The sequence below is a fragment of the Hipposideros armiger genome, unplaced genomic scaffold (assembly GCF_001890085.2).
Source record: "Hipposideros armiger isolate ML-2016 unplaced genomic scaffold, ASM189008v1 scaffold_247, whole genome shotgun sequence".
NCBI lineage: Eukaryota > Metazoa > Chordata > Mammalia > Chiroptera > Hipposideridae > Hipposideros > Hipposideros armiger.
This window is the reverse complement of record NW_017731597.1, coordinates 1,124,258-1,138,934: the sequence shown is the minus strand read 5'-3', so window position 1 is coordinate 1,138,934 and position 14,677 is coordinate 1,124,258. Positions and strand designations below refer to the sequence as shown.

General features: G+C 42.8%; 1 protein-coding gene across 2 annotated transcripts in view; it reads left to right on the top strand.

The window, feature by feature from the left end:
* TBX15 (T-box transcription factor 15) overlaps positions 1 to 14,677 on the top strand; it is a 101,191-nt gene that overhangs the window by 26,524 nt on the left and 59,990 nt on the right. The gene's annotated exons all lie outside the window — the stretch shown is intronic.

The window sequence follows — 14,677 nt, the reverse complement described above, 5'->3', positions numbered from 1 at the left end:
TGATACAATCTGTTACATAATCCACAGTCCATATTCCATTTCCACCATTTGTCCTAATGTTCATTACAGATATTCTTTTTCCCTGGTCCAAGATCTAATCTGAGATTATGCATTGCATTTGGTTGTCAAAGTCCTTTAATCTCCTTTAATCTGGAACGGGTCCTCAGCCTTTGTCTTTCTTGACCTAGTTATTTTTTGAAGTGCACAGGCCAGTTATTTTGTAGACTATCCCCAAATTTTGGGTTTGTCTTGATGTTTCCTGTTTAGATTCAAGTTGTATGTTTTTGGTAGGAATACCACAGAAGTGATGTGCGCTCAGTACATCAGATCAAAAGCACATGATATTGGTTTATCTTAATTTGGGTGGTATTAACTTATTTGTTTTAGACGATATCACCCAGATGCTTTTTTCCCCCAGGCTTTTTGTCCCCAGTTTTATTGATATAATTGACATATAACATTGCATAAGTTTAAGGTGTGCAATGCAATGATTTGATACACATATATACTGTGGAATTATTACCACAGTAAGGTTAATTCACACATCCATGCTGGTGATGTTAGCTTGGATCACTTGGTTAATGTAGTGTCAACCAGTTCTCTCCAATGTATATAGTTGGTTTGAACTCCTTTGAAATTAATAAGCTATTTACAGAGAGATTTGAGACTGTATCTTGTTCCTAACCAAACTTTCACCCGCTTGTTTTAACATCCATTGATGATTTTTTCCCTCTTTTTATTTAATTCAAAATATTTTAAAATTTCTCTTGAGATTTCTTTCTTTGATCCATGTGTTCTTCTGAAGTGTGTTGAATCTCCAACTATTTTGGGTTTTTCCGGCGACCCTTCTGTTATTGATTTCTAGTTCAATTCCATTATCATCTGAGAGAAGATATTGTATGATTTCTATTCTTTTAAGTTTAAGGGGTGTTTTATGGCCCAGAATTGGCCTGTCTTGGTGAATGTTCCATGCGAGCTTGAGAAGAATGTGTATTCTGTTGTTGGGTGAAGAAGTCTATAGATGTCTATCGTATCCAGTTGATTGATGGTGGTGTTGAGTTCAACTGTGTCCTTACTGAATTTCTGCCTCCTGCGTCTGTCCACTCCTGATAGAGGGGCGTTGAAATCTCCAACTATGAGAGTAGATTCATGCATTTCTCCTTTTGGTACTATCAGTTTTTGCCTCATGTATTTTGATGCTGTGTTGTTAGGCACATACATGTTAAGGATTGTTATGTCTCCTTGGAGTACCGACTCCTTTATCATTATGTAAGTACTCTGTTTATTCCTGATAACTTTTCTTGATCTGAAGCCTGCTTTGTTTAAAACTAATACAGCTACTCCTGCTTTCTTTTGATTAGTGTTAGCATGGTATATATTTTTCTACCCATTTACTTTTAATCTATATGTGTCTTTATATTTAAAGTGGGTTTCTAGTAGACAACATATAGTTGGGTCTTGTTTTTTGATTCACTCTAAAAATCTCTGTCTTTTAATTGGTATAGTTAGACCACTGATGTTTAAAGTGATTATTGATATAGTTGGATTAATATCTACCATATTTGTTACTTTTCTGTTTGTTACCCTGTTCCTTGTTCCTATTATGTCTTCTACACTTGTTCTGCCTTTTGTCATTTTATTTGGGCATTTTTATATGATTCCATTTTCTCTCTTTTCTCAGAGAATATCAATTATACCTCTTTTTAAAACTTTTTTTAGTGGTCGCCCTAGAGGTTTTAATATACATTTAACTAATCCAAGTGTATTTTCAAATATTGTATGCCTTCACAGGTAGTATAAGTGATAATTTTTTAAAACAAAATATTCCTAATTTCTCCCTCCCAACCCTTGCTGTCATTCATTTCACTTATACATAAGCATATATGTATAAGTATATATATACATACATATAAGCATATATTAATAAGCATATACACATGAATGCTTATGTGTGTATGTGCATATCACACATCATCATACATAAAAAGCATATACCCATAAAACACATATATACACACATAAGCATACATAAATATATAAGCATACATAACAAAATACATTGTTGCTATTATTATTTTGAACAAACTCTTATCTGTTAGGTCAATTAATAAGAAAAATAAACGTTTTTATTTTACTTTTACTTATTTATGCCTGATGCTCTCCCTTTCTTTATGTAGAGCTGAGTTTCTGACTTCATTTCCTTCTCTGTGAGAACTTCTTTCAACATTTCTTATAAAGCAGGTCTTTGGGCAACAAATCCCCTCAACTTTTATTTGACAAAGTCTATATGTTTTTCTTCACTTTTGAAGGATAATCTTGCAGCGCACAGCATTCTAGGCTGGTTATTTTTTCTCTCAGTACTTTAAATATTTCACTCCACTTTCTTCTTGCTTGCATGGTTTCTGAGGAAAATTCAGAAGTAATTCTTATTTTTACTCTTTCATAGGTAAGATTTTTTAGCCCCTCTGGTTTCTTTCAAGGCTTTTTCTTTATCCTTGATTTTCTAAAGTTAGACTATATGACCAGGTACAACTTTTTTTTTTTTTTTGCCTTTATCTTCCTTGGTGTTCTGTTGGGTTCTCGATCCATAGTTTGGTGCCTGACATTAATTTGGGGGAAATTATTAGTCCTTCTGGTATTCCCTTTACTCATATCTTATACCTTTTGTAGATTTCCCACAGTTCCTAAATATTCTGTTGTTTTTTTCATTCTTTTCCTCTTTGATTTTTAGTTTTAGAAGTTGTTACTGTTACATCCTCAAGCTCAGAGATTCTTTCCTTAACCACATACAGTCTACTAATGAGCCCATTAAAAGCGTTCTCTATTTTTGTTATATTTTTGATCTCTAGCATTTCTTTTTGATTCTTTCTTAGAATTTCCATTTCTCTGCTTATGTTATGCATCTATTCTTGCATGTTGTCTACTGTTTCCATTAGAGCCTTTATTAAAGTATATTAATCATAGTTTTAAATTTCTGGCCTGATAATTCTGTCCCTGCCATATCTGACTCTGGCTCTGATGTTTGTTCAGGCTCTTCAAACTGTTTTTTTTGCCTGATGTACTGTGTGAAAGGAACTGAAGTACATAGGCTTTGCGTGGTGTGGTGGTGACGTGTGAGGGGAGGGCAAGTGTCCTATAGTCCTTTGGTTAGGGCACAGTTGAGCTGTCCTCCTATACTGTAAACTTCACCAGTGCTCCTCAGGCTTCTGTCCCTCCCCCTTGGGTGGGATGGGATGGAGAGAGTGAGGCTGAAGTTGGGTATTTCCCTTCCCCCCAGGTATGATAAGCTGTGGTAAATAGTTTCTTGTGAGGGCAGGCCTTGTTGAGAAGAGAATGCTCTGGCATATTTCAAAATGGTTCCTTTTTTTCCACCCCCTGTGGAAGGATGAGGGGATTTTTCTCTGATATTCACTATGAAGAGCTCCTGGAGGTAAAATTCACAAAAGTGTGGGAGCCCCCCTGTGACTGGGTCCCCCGAGAGTTTCTAACTCTCGTTCTTGTCGATGCTGAACCTCTAGCTATTTGTCAATTACTGTTTAGGTTTTCCTGCCCTGGTTCCTAAGGAAGTTTGTGTTCATGGGTTTCTGCTCCAGGAAGTTGTGACTCTCAGTATCCGCCTGTCTCTTCAATTTTGGGGGAAGTGGTTTGCCCTGTGACCTTATTTTTCTGACACATCTAAGGAGAGTTGTTGAGTTTTCAGTTTGTTCTCGGGTTTTTACCTGTTGTTAAGATGGAGTGATGACTTCTAGGCTCCTTCCACACTGGACTAGAAGCCAGAAGTCCATTGATGATAATATTTTTATCTCCATCATCCCTTCTATATTTAATAGTTGACCTTCTACTGTAAGGAAGAGCTTTTATTTTGATTAATTAAAGTATCTATCTATCTATCTATCTATCATCTATCTATCTATCTTTAAGTGGACTCAGGGACTCATGGACCTATTTTATTTAATGGATTATAATCTGTTCTTATCATTATTAATGTTGACACTCAAATCACTCCTGCCATCGCTATAGGAAGTCCTTTCCAATGGACGTTTTCCCATTATGTTTCAGCACATTCTTGCTTTCTAATGCAACAAGATGTTCCAGGCCTTGTCTTGTACCTTTCCTGTTCCAGCCCTAAAACTATATGATTACATTTTAATTCATTAACTATTTTCCTTTTGGGGAGGTTATTGTAGCTGAGGATGGAGTCTGGATGTGGAATCCAAACTGGATGCTATTTGCCGTGTTCACTGTACTATGCTGCATATTCTATATGTGACATCATCAGCATTTCCTGTGAAAAGGTGTCATCTGTTAGCCTTCTTTAAATCCATTGTTCTGCTTTGGTTTGGCACTTCAAGCCTGGGTCTGATTCACCCAGGTGCATTGATGTATCACGTTGATTTAGGTCATTGATCTATTTAGGTGTGTTTGTTAAGACCTACAATAAACTCCCCCGATTATTTCAATATGCTTCTGTCTAGTGACGGTATGTTCTGTGCTTAGCCTTTGTTGATTCTGTAGAGCATAAAACATGGTCCTTGCTCCTACGAAGTTCATATATTAGTAGGGAAGACAAGAAGAGCATACACTAAGCCTTGGCAACTATCACATCGAAGCATACAAATCATCACTGTGTTATATGAGTGCCAACAGTAAGTGGGGAGCAGGTTACTGATGGGGATGGAGAAGACAGGCGAGACCCCACAGCTCATAACCATCGGGACAGGAGGTCTTTATAGACCTAGGATGAGCTCTGCACATTTACCTTGCCTGGAAAGATGAACTGTTTTATAGGTGACCTTTCACACCTGGACTGTAAAGCTAATGGGACACACGTAGGGAGGAGTGGGCTGCTGTAGCCAAGCCTGGCATCTCACTAGATTTCCATACATGAGCATTCCTTGGAACCTGGAATGGGGTTGTGGAGTTGAAGCAGGAGAACATGACCTTATGTGATTCTCAGCCTTTTTTCACTCCCTGATAGTCCTAGAGTGGGGAGCTCTTACTTTTTGTAAAATTGCTCTGTAAACTGTGTTTCCAGACCCTTGTAGAAGCAGTGTCACCTAATAGAAAAGCATGCCAGGTTTTTTTTTTTCTGGTCCAACAATTTTATATTTCCACACTGTCTACACTCTGGGTAAATGGCTTGGGGCAGGGCCCTGCATTATACGTATTTGCATTTCCTAATTGTATATGCTGAGGAATTATTCATTGATTGATTGGTTTTCTGAAACAACCCGTGACTGCTTGTGAGATGGGAGACAGAGTGATGAGATTTGTTGACTCTGTGTAAATATAAAGCTTTTGCTGTGCTAGCTTAACCTTCTGGCCCTGGAGTGTCTCTAGACTTTCACTTGTAGAAACAAAATCATTATAGCAGTTCCAGACCTCACTTTTCCTAAATATCTTTTTTTTTTAAACCACATTTTTCCCTATTTAAAAAGCAGATGGCCTTTTAAAAGAAGGGGGATGCTATATATTGAAAAGTCTCTTTTAAATAAAAACAAAAACGTGGTCTAGTGGAATCCAATGCTGAGCAGTAGGCAAATTTAGGGCAAGAGAAGCCTTCTTGGCAACCTTAAAATGACACCATGTAGGTGACTTCCATGCTGCCCCTGAAGGGATGTTCTGGAAAGATGGCCTACATTCTTCCTACTCCTTTCTTGGGCCTTTCCCTTGGGTCTGATAATGTCTGAAGTGTGGCTTCTTGTAATTCTTCCAGCCAAGGAGGTGTTGGAACGCTGTCTTCTTAATGGTAGGTGGAGGTGCTGGTGGAACTTGGAAGGCTATCCCGAGTAAGGACCCATCAAGTCACCTAGTGCTCCCAGCTAAAATGGCTGTCTGCCTCCACTGTGAAAACCAACAGTTGGATTAGGGAAATCCCCAAACCTGAAATGAATATCGGCTTGAGTTATTAAGCCCAGAAATATTTCCTGTCTTTGAGATTTGCTGGGAGGCCATGCTTGCCTTAAGTTAAAGGGTCAGATTTTCCCGTAAGCACTTGAGCTCTCTTGCTATTTTGGGTAATCACCTCTCTGCACACACATGCTGTATCAGGAGCCGGAGTGCAGTGAGTTTTGTCAGCTCTGTCCTGGGCTGCATGAGAATCTCTCATTGGCCAAGCAAGCACTTTTGATGGGTTTGCTCGCTTCTGTGATCAGGTTATAGGGCTTTTGATTAGACATTGTCATGTGTAATCCGTCCCTATATTAACAGGCATTCCTCCAAGTGAGGACAAGATCTGGCCCCGGGGTGGATGACGGCTCTCCCCTGGGATCTCCTGGGGACAGGCTGGTGCTTTTAGAACTGCCGTGTGCCTTGATCTTAATTTATCTGTTGTATTCAATATCATTGGAAGCCGGGAAAAGGCCAAATACCTGACCTCCGTTCCAGGGCTGTGATATCGCACCCACTCCAAGCTTCCTTTGATTCCTTTGATCCTTGCTTCAGCAGGCCAAGCAGGGGAACTCCTTAGCTTTCTTGGGTCCCTAAAGGTTCAACTGACTTTGTCGATTTCTGACATTTAGTCTTCAAATTATAGTTCGATTGGATGGCAGGTTGGAGAAAAAGGCTCTGACAGTCTACTGGAAAGTAGCTGATCAGACGGATGGTTTTCCGAGTGTCCACGTGAAGATGAGTATCTCTCCCAGGATCACCTGGCTGTCATGGGACAATTCTTGAGGGCTAGAACATTGGGCTTTATTTGGTCTTCCTGGATATGAGAGCTTAGAAGGGTAAGCAAGGGACACTTATAGACAGCTTACAATATTTATGTTTAGCCCATTCCCATTCCAAATAAAGACAACCCCTTGTCCCTGTTTATTTTAGAATAAATTCAGATCTGCTGAAATAATATCTACCTTGGCAGGGGGTAAGAAAATATTCACAAATATTCACTAAAAAATTTCATGTAATGAAGAAGAAAATTGTTGACTTTCTGGACTGTGAAGATCAATAAACTTAAAGGAAGAAAGGAAGAAAGAAAGAAGGAAACTTGAAAAATTCTATGTGTAAAGCGTTAGTGCTGGGTTAGGAAGACGGGGGTTTCAGATAATTCCCATACGTGTAACATTATATACACTACAGGCACACGGCCTTTCTCATGCATTTCCCATTCCCATCTGAAATTTTGTTGTGTGAACAGTGAACTAATGAAAATGCATTTTTAAAGTGTGTTTTACAATTAGAATCAGGGGCCTCCATGAATCCTACCACATAATGAAGTCTTAGAGAGGCTATTCTCAGCCCTCCACAGGCTAGAAACCAGTCTCTATCAACAGAAAAAAAGTGTCAGTACTGGATCTATATACTTAAAAAAAAAATGGAATCCCTCCCTTTTCTCCGGCTTTCTTTTGTGGCTGCTTTCTCGATTTCTGTACTGCTCTAAGAGGCCCTCACCAAGGGTAGATCTCAATATGGGATGTACCATTCCTTTAAGTGCTAAAAGCCTTTTCTTGGTGGTTTCCTGTACTTGGTTTTCTGAGATAGAAGAATTTCAAGTAAAAGAAGTACTTGATTCTTGTCTTTTGTGGGCTTTAGTGCAGGCTCTCTGCCCAGGAAAAAGTCCTTGTCAGCCTTCCTGGAGCCGAAGTGTACCTATGACTCTTTTGCTGCACCTCCTACGGCTAGCCCACTGGGGAAGGTTAGCCATACTTTGTGAAGGTGCCCAGCCTGGGCATGGGTGGGTGTTTAAGGCTAAGTTAGGGCAGGCTGCCTAGGAGACAGGGGGATTAAACACCTGGAACTGGCAGCTGGTCCAGGACTATTAAAAAATCTTATTAAAAGAGTGGGCCTAGAACTGTTGCTCAGTTGAGGGTGAGACGAGAACTCACACTTAAAATAATTGAGAATGGGGAGTCTTGGTTTCAATAGGAAGACATGGTTGGCTTTAAGCACAGAAAATCATTAAAAAAAATTGCACTCCTCGTTGTATACTTGTATCCTCTTCCACCCCGGCCTCACATCCCTGAGAGCTGAAGGCACTGCGAGAGTCACATTCGCATTTCTAACACTGGTGGGGACAGAGTCCTCTCACACTGGCAGCAGGGATGGCACAGGGAAGAGAGAGAAGTTGTAGGGGCCACAGGTCTGGAGAAGCAGGGAGGCCCATGAAGGGACAGGGGCACTGACATCAGGCTGGTGACCTTTGGGGTGAGTGGTGCCAATTGACAGGGATGGGAGCAGGAAGCAATTTTGGCCCAGGTCAAAGGTGACCTTCAGGTTTCACCACCTGGGGTCAGGAACAATGAGGTGTGGCAACCTAAGCCACGGGGCAGAGCAGAAGATGGCACCTGTGGGTGCAACAGGTGAACTTAAATGGTTGCCAAGGACAGCTCAAGAGCCATTGGGAGATCCTGCCGGCCACAGTGGGAGGACCAGGGCCTGGGATCCCCCAGATCTCCTGCCCTGGGCTCGGAGCCAACAATTGTTGTTATTGTTGCTGAAAACCCCTCCAGTGGCCTTTCTCCAGCTGGGAGAAGTGGGAGCAGCACAGGTTACTCCTGCTCCTTAGCAGAGAGACGTCGCTGTCCTCATTCTGTGGAATGGCTCTTTGGCGATGGCCTGTGTGTGGAATGCCACAGAACTCCATGTGGGACTCTACTAAGCATTTAGAACACCAAACGCCCTGGAGACAGTATCTCCTACTGTGGGGAGATAAACCTCTTCCTGTTATTTTCTCATTCTTCTGGCAGCTGGAATTTGGACATTTCTAGTCTTTGGGTAAGGAGAATCTTTTCTCTGCTGTCAAGGAAATTTATTCCAAACAAGGTGTTTTATGACAGTACTGATGAGGGCTTTTTTTTTTTTTTCCTAGTCATTTGTTTTCTGGAGTATTGTGTTCTTACTGGATATAGCCAGATGGCACCAGACCTGGGTAATGATTCGGTCCTTAAGGGTTGAAGTTTGTTGCAGGATGAAAATTGCTCATGTGTGCTGCTTTTTGGGTCCTAAACGTCAGCGCCTATTTGAGTTCCACAGTGACGTGCTGGGATGTCATGTTTTCATTGCCTCCTTGGACAAAGAACCAAGGTCACACAGGCTGATATTGAGACTGACCCAGCGCTCTTCCCATGAGAAATATGAGACATGTGGTGCTTTCATACCAGCAAGCCTTGAGACCCCAAAGCTGTCTCTTTTTTCTTGGTAATGGCGTTGGAACTCTGTCTGGTACTTTGAGTACAGCGAACCTGTTGGAGAATGGTGAGGTGCCGGCCCATCGTTATCAGTGTGTGAATAGCAGATGTTCATTGAAAAAAGCAAAACAGTAACAGCAAAAGCCCATCAGAAGTCATGCAGCTCTGGCCAGTGCCACTAATCGGGCTTCTCGGGAAGGCCCTACATTTGGAGTTTGCTCTGAAGGGAGGTGCTTATGTATTTTCTGCTGCTGCGATGGGCAGATACTTCAACACTTCAGTGGTCCAATGTGGCTCTGGTCCTCATCTAAACTACATTCAAGGCCAAAGTGAGATCACAATACAGGCACTTCTGGCCCAAGTGAAGGGAGAGGTTCTCTTTATGTCTGTGGGTCTTGGCTCTGCATCAGCCAGCTTCATCTTGGGTCCTTCATCCTTAGTCCCCCATGTCCCCTCCCAGTGGGGAACAAGTCACATATGGCCCTGCCTCGATGAAGGTTCAGAAATCACATCAGGAGAGGAATCTCTCCTTCACAAGCCATGCACGCCCAGCCCCCAAAGCTGCGAGCCTATTACCGTGGAGGGGGACTTTCTATTTCTGGCTCATAAGAGCAGTCCTTTACAATTTTCTTTTTAATTGGGGAACAGTGTGTTTTTCAGCTCCAAGTCAAGTAGTTGCTTCAATCTAGTTGTGGAGAGTGCAGCTCAGTGGCCCATGTGGGGATCGAACTGGCAACCTAGGTGTTATGAGCCTGCGCTCTAACCACCTGAGCTAGCCGGCCGCCCCCTTTACAATTTTTTTGAAGCTGTGACACTCCTTTTCTCCTATTCACTCCTCCTAGCGGTGCCATGTGTCCAGAATGGACCAAATTAAAAGTAAAGTATTTATTATGTACTTATTATGCTAAGGGATGGTTTTTCAAGCAAGATATTGGGATATGATCTCCTATCTATATATATTTAAATGCAAATGTCTTTTGAGGACCACAGAATGGAATATTTGAAATTAGCACTGTCTGAGAGATTCTGGGGTTGGGTGAATGCTACAGCCATAGGACGTACAAAAGAAGTTGAAGACCATTCTTAGCTTGCGATTGTTTGGAGATTTTGAGAAACGCATTGGGAAATCTGGAGACAGCCTGAACTGTGTATCACAATTTCAAAGCTTCTGTAATTTTCTGCCCATCTGTCCCAGTTCTCAGGGTCCTGGCAACCTGGACCCCCTTGAGCCACGGAACCAGTGCTGACCGAGAGGCAGAAAAAGTGGCAGCTGCTTCTCTTACCCTCAGCCTCAAAGGCCTCGGCTAAGGGCCTCCCTGCCTGCTCCCTGCCAAGGCCTTTCCTGAATGACTTGGTCACACACTGATGTTTCAAGGCTGGGTGCTCCCCAGCTGGAGCCTTAAGCATGCTTGCGTGGCATCGCTAGAGAAGGGAACGAACTTGAAAGAAACTCCCACAAAGTAAATCACCAGGACCGGATGGTTTTCATCCAAGAGTTGGGGAAGGAAATGAAGTGTGAAATAGCACAGATACTGATGAAGACATTAGTTCTCCATTAAAACCACAACTGTGTCAGAGCAGAGGAAGTCTGCTAACATGATGACCTTATTGCTCAAAGAGGGAGATTAGAGGCCTATCTGCTGCCTCTGGGAAACCTGGCCCACTTGGAAAGAATGACACAAAATAGGAACAATGACACGATAGCCTTTATTCCCTTAAAACAAGTAAGAGGGACAGTGTGGTGACTTGTGCATGGCCTCACTTCAGTAGAAACCTTGGAGAGAAAAAGATAGTGAATCTGTAACATGTAGGGTGCTGTCCCTACTCCTGTGCCCATGGCAGACATCACTAATTGATCTGGCACTCTTCTCTCTGAGCTTGGATTGGGCCTCTTACTCCTTAATTTTGTGCTCTCAACTGCCACCACCAAATGACCAGAGTTGATGTACATGTTAAAACTCATTTGCCCTCTTTGCCTAAGAGGATGTATTTTTATCAAGGACCACATTGGCTCATAATTAAATGATAAATAATGACAACACAGAGAGGTCTTTCACAGGTAGTTTGGTTTAGGAGCGTGACAAGCAACACGTCACATTCTTTCTTCTGAAGACTGAGTTAGCAGAACGTCTGTCTCCAGGGATAAGCAATGTTGTGAGATCAGAATCCAGATGTGTGATCCTAGCCTAAGTCATGGTAGGGTCTTTGTGAAAGGAAGGGAAGTCGCTTCCTCTGGGGCCACAGGCAGCATGCTTCAGAAGAAATGAGGATCAATGTGGCACCGTCCTTTCTTAGGCATTTCCTTGTAGGATTTACAGAAACTCGTAAACATGATAGGTCGAGTCCTACCACGACAGTGACTCTATGGAGCAAAGATGTGAGGGAGGCTGTGAGGGATGAGCTACACAGAGGCTCAGGGAGAGAAGCGACGGGCGTGCCAGACCCCAGGCAAGCTCAGTAATTTACGGGAAAGCAGAGGTTTCATGGGGACTGGCCTTCGTCTCACACTCAGGGAGCATAAGGCCAGCTGGGCTGTAGGTCTGGGAAGCCCACGGGGCTCTGCACAAAACATCGTGCCATGGGACTGAGCAAAGCCTCCCGTCACTAGGAGTGATTAAAGCGACCTGGCCATAATAACTACCCTACAGCCCAGTGACCTCCATGTCACAGGGTATGTGATATGGAGTGGATAGTAAGCTGATTGTTTAAAGGACTCTGCCTGCCCCATTAGGGGATGGGCTATTTTGCTCGATCAGTGTAAAGATGCTAAATAATCTGATTAATAGAGAATCAGAATACAGAAAAATGCACTGAGCATGGGAGAGACCCTAACTGTACTGTGACATTCATGGATAATTCAGGATCTTGTCGTACCACAGGGCTGTCCCTGAGGAGGGAGCTGGGCAGGCACTGTGGTTCAGAGGCCATGACAGAGAGGATATAATGGCGTCCATCCGTCAATAGAGCTGAGTGCCAGTCCCCACTCCACCTCTAGGTACCCTGTGACACAGGTCATGGTACGAGATGCTGGGGAGGTCATTTTGTCTAGATGTTTGCCTCACAGAAGCTAGGGATTATCATCTCCACTTTAAAGACGAGGCAGTGGTTAGCTTAGCAAGAGAAGATTAAGTGTGCAACATGGGCGACGCGTGGATGGGTCAGGGGAGAGAACCCAGGCTCCCAGCAAGCGGGTCTTCTCGTGTCTCCACTTTGCTGCTGAGTCTCAGTTTCCTGCCTTTAATGGGCACTGTAAAGTAAGTGTGGCTTCAGCACGATGTTTACAGCACGGGGAGAAATCTCTGCGGGTTAAATGATTAAATGCAGTGCTGATTACTCACATTTCTAAGGCACTTCTAGTTTTCAGAGTGCTTTCATCTGCATTATTTCGCCCTGCTGAGGACTCACAGAGTTGGATAAGCAGTAGGATTCCTTATACACTTTCCAAAGATGCGTCAATGGAGACTTGGCCGGGTTACATGGTTTCCTCAAGGTCAGATCAAGGTCAGCACCGGGGCTCAAATTCCTGCCTTCTGGTTCGGAATCCAGGGCTCCTTTCACCACAGAACGGTAGACACTGGAGCGTGTACTGTATTTATTATTCACTTTAAGGACAGTAGAGTCTTCGGCGTCACAGGGCGGTAAAAATAGACCTGAGGGCAGGGAGGTTCTCGGTAGCAAACAAACAGTTCTCCAGAGTGTTCTCACCGGCAGGGTCGGTTGCCGTGGCCTTTAGGACAGCCTTGGCAGCTTTGCAGCAGACAGCGGGACCTCGCCATGCCCAGCTTTTCCTGAGGAGCTGCCTGGGCTCCGGTGCCAGGCATTGGCACTGCCCTAGAGGACATGGGGCAAGGGTAGGGTGTTGGGGGCAGGAGGAGGGTTTCTTCTCAGGTGTGGGGACCCCAGTGAAGGGCCTGGACTGTGTGTCCTGCAGTAGCAAAATTGCTGCGGCTCTGATACAGATCAGGAGAAATGGCCTGGTGGGTCCAGGGTTCCTCTGCCCATTGAGGACTTTCTGAGAGGCGGTGGCAGGAGGGCGAGAGAATGAAAGACTGAAAGCGGCAAGGCCAAAGAAAAAGCCTTGCTTACACTCACTTCAAGCTTTACCACTTATAATCTGCCTACTTCCCCAAATGATTTGATGTGGATTATAGTAAACAAACAAACTCATGTATGCATACAGGTATAAGTGCTTAAATAAAGATAAACAGGAAATAAGGAACCATATGGAAAAAGCGGGGGCGGCCCCACATGACCATCTCATACCCACAGGGAAACACAACCTCTTGGTCGTTGTTAGGGAGACAAAGAAGATAGTCTTATTAAGATGCACCTCTATAGTCTGGGTTGGATTCTTTGGAATATTGCTCCCACTGGAAATACCTGGCTAAGGGGAAATGCTTTACATTACAGCAGGAGAGAGCTTGGAAAATGGACATTTGTCCCACTTGAAGGAAACCTATGAAACCAGTGGTCCTCATCCTTTACAAGTCACAGGTTCCTCTGAGAATCCCTTAAATACCTCACATCCTCTTCCCAGAAAAACGCAAGCGCCTACAAATGTAACTTAAAATGTGAGGTCACTTAGAGACTCCCAGAGCCCATCGACTGACTTTAGGTTAATAATCTCTTTGTTTAAAATATTAGAAATATTCTATGGAATAATGTCTTCTTTACTAAAAGAGTCACTGCGTGTAGTTGAGATGATTGTAATTAAAATGTAGTTATATAGCCCATGTCACACCAAATATTCTGATTTCTATGAAATTCCCTAGCCTATAACATGTGTATTTAATGTGTATAGTCATTGTACATTCATTTATAATTTTATCTTAGTCTTTTATTGGTTCTTTTAAAGATGCTATAATATAGCGTGTATACGCCATGGCAATTTGTATCTGATAGCGTATGTAATATTTGATATAATAAGGAAAATGTGCCTTTGCTGTTAAATCAATTTTGATTATACATAGAATATGGCATATAAAGTAATACTTTAATATATACAATAGCCCACACGCCATCAATAAGATCTCATCCTCCAGACTTGTGAATTCTTGGAAAAAATTACTTCCATATGTTCCTAAAACTACTTAAGATTTTTAACTGGTTGGTGGTCTATTGATTCTAAATATCCGACCTGTCAAAATGCCATCTTTAAACTCCAGTGATGCATAGAGGCTTGGCATTAGTGGGGCTGAATTTATTACAGAACAAAGAGAGGTGATGATTAACACACCCATCTGAGCAGTAGGGGGGAAAATAATCCTTGAATGGATTAGATGCCATGATCCTAAAACCACATTCTCTGAGTGTTGGGTCCTTGCCCAGAAATGGGGAGAGGCCAAACACTGATGCCTTTTAAATGACAGGGTATCTCCATGGGATCAGGAACACTGGGGCAGAGAGTTGAGGGTCAACTGGGAAAAAGCCCTCTTTCTCCATGGTCTAGCAGAGTGGATGACCTGGACCCACTCTGTGTGCAGTGACCCTCAAAATGGACAGCCCACCGGTCAGTGCTTATGCAGTTATCCGTCTGCCTGCCTGGGTGG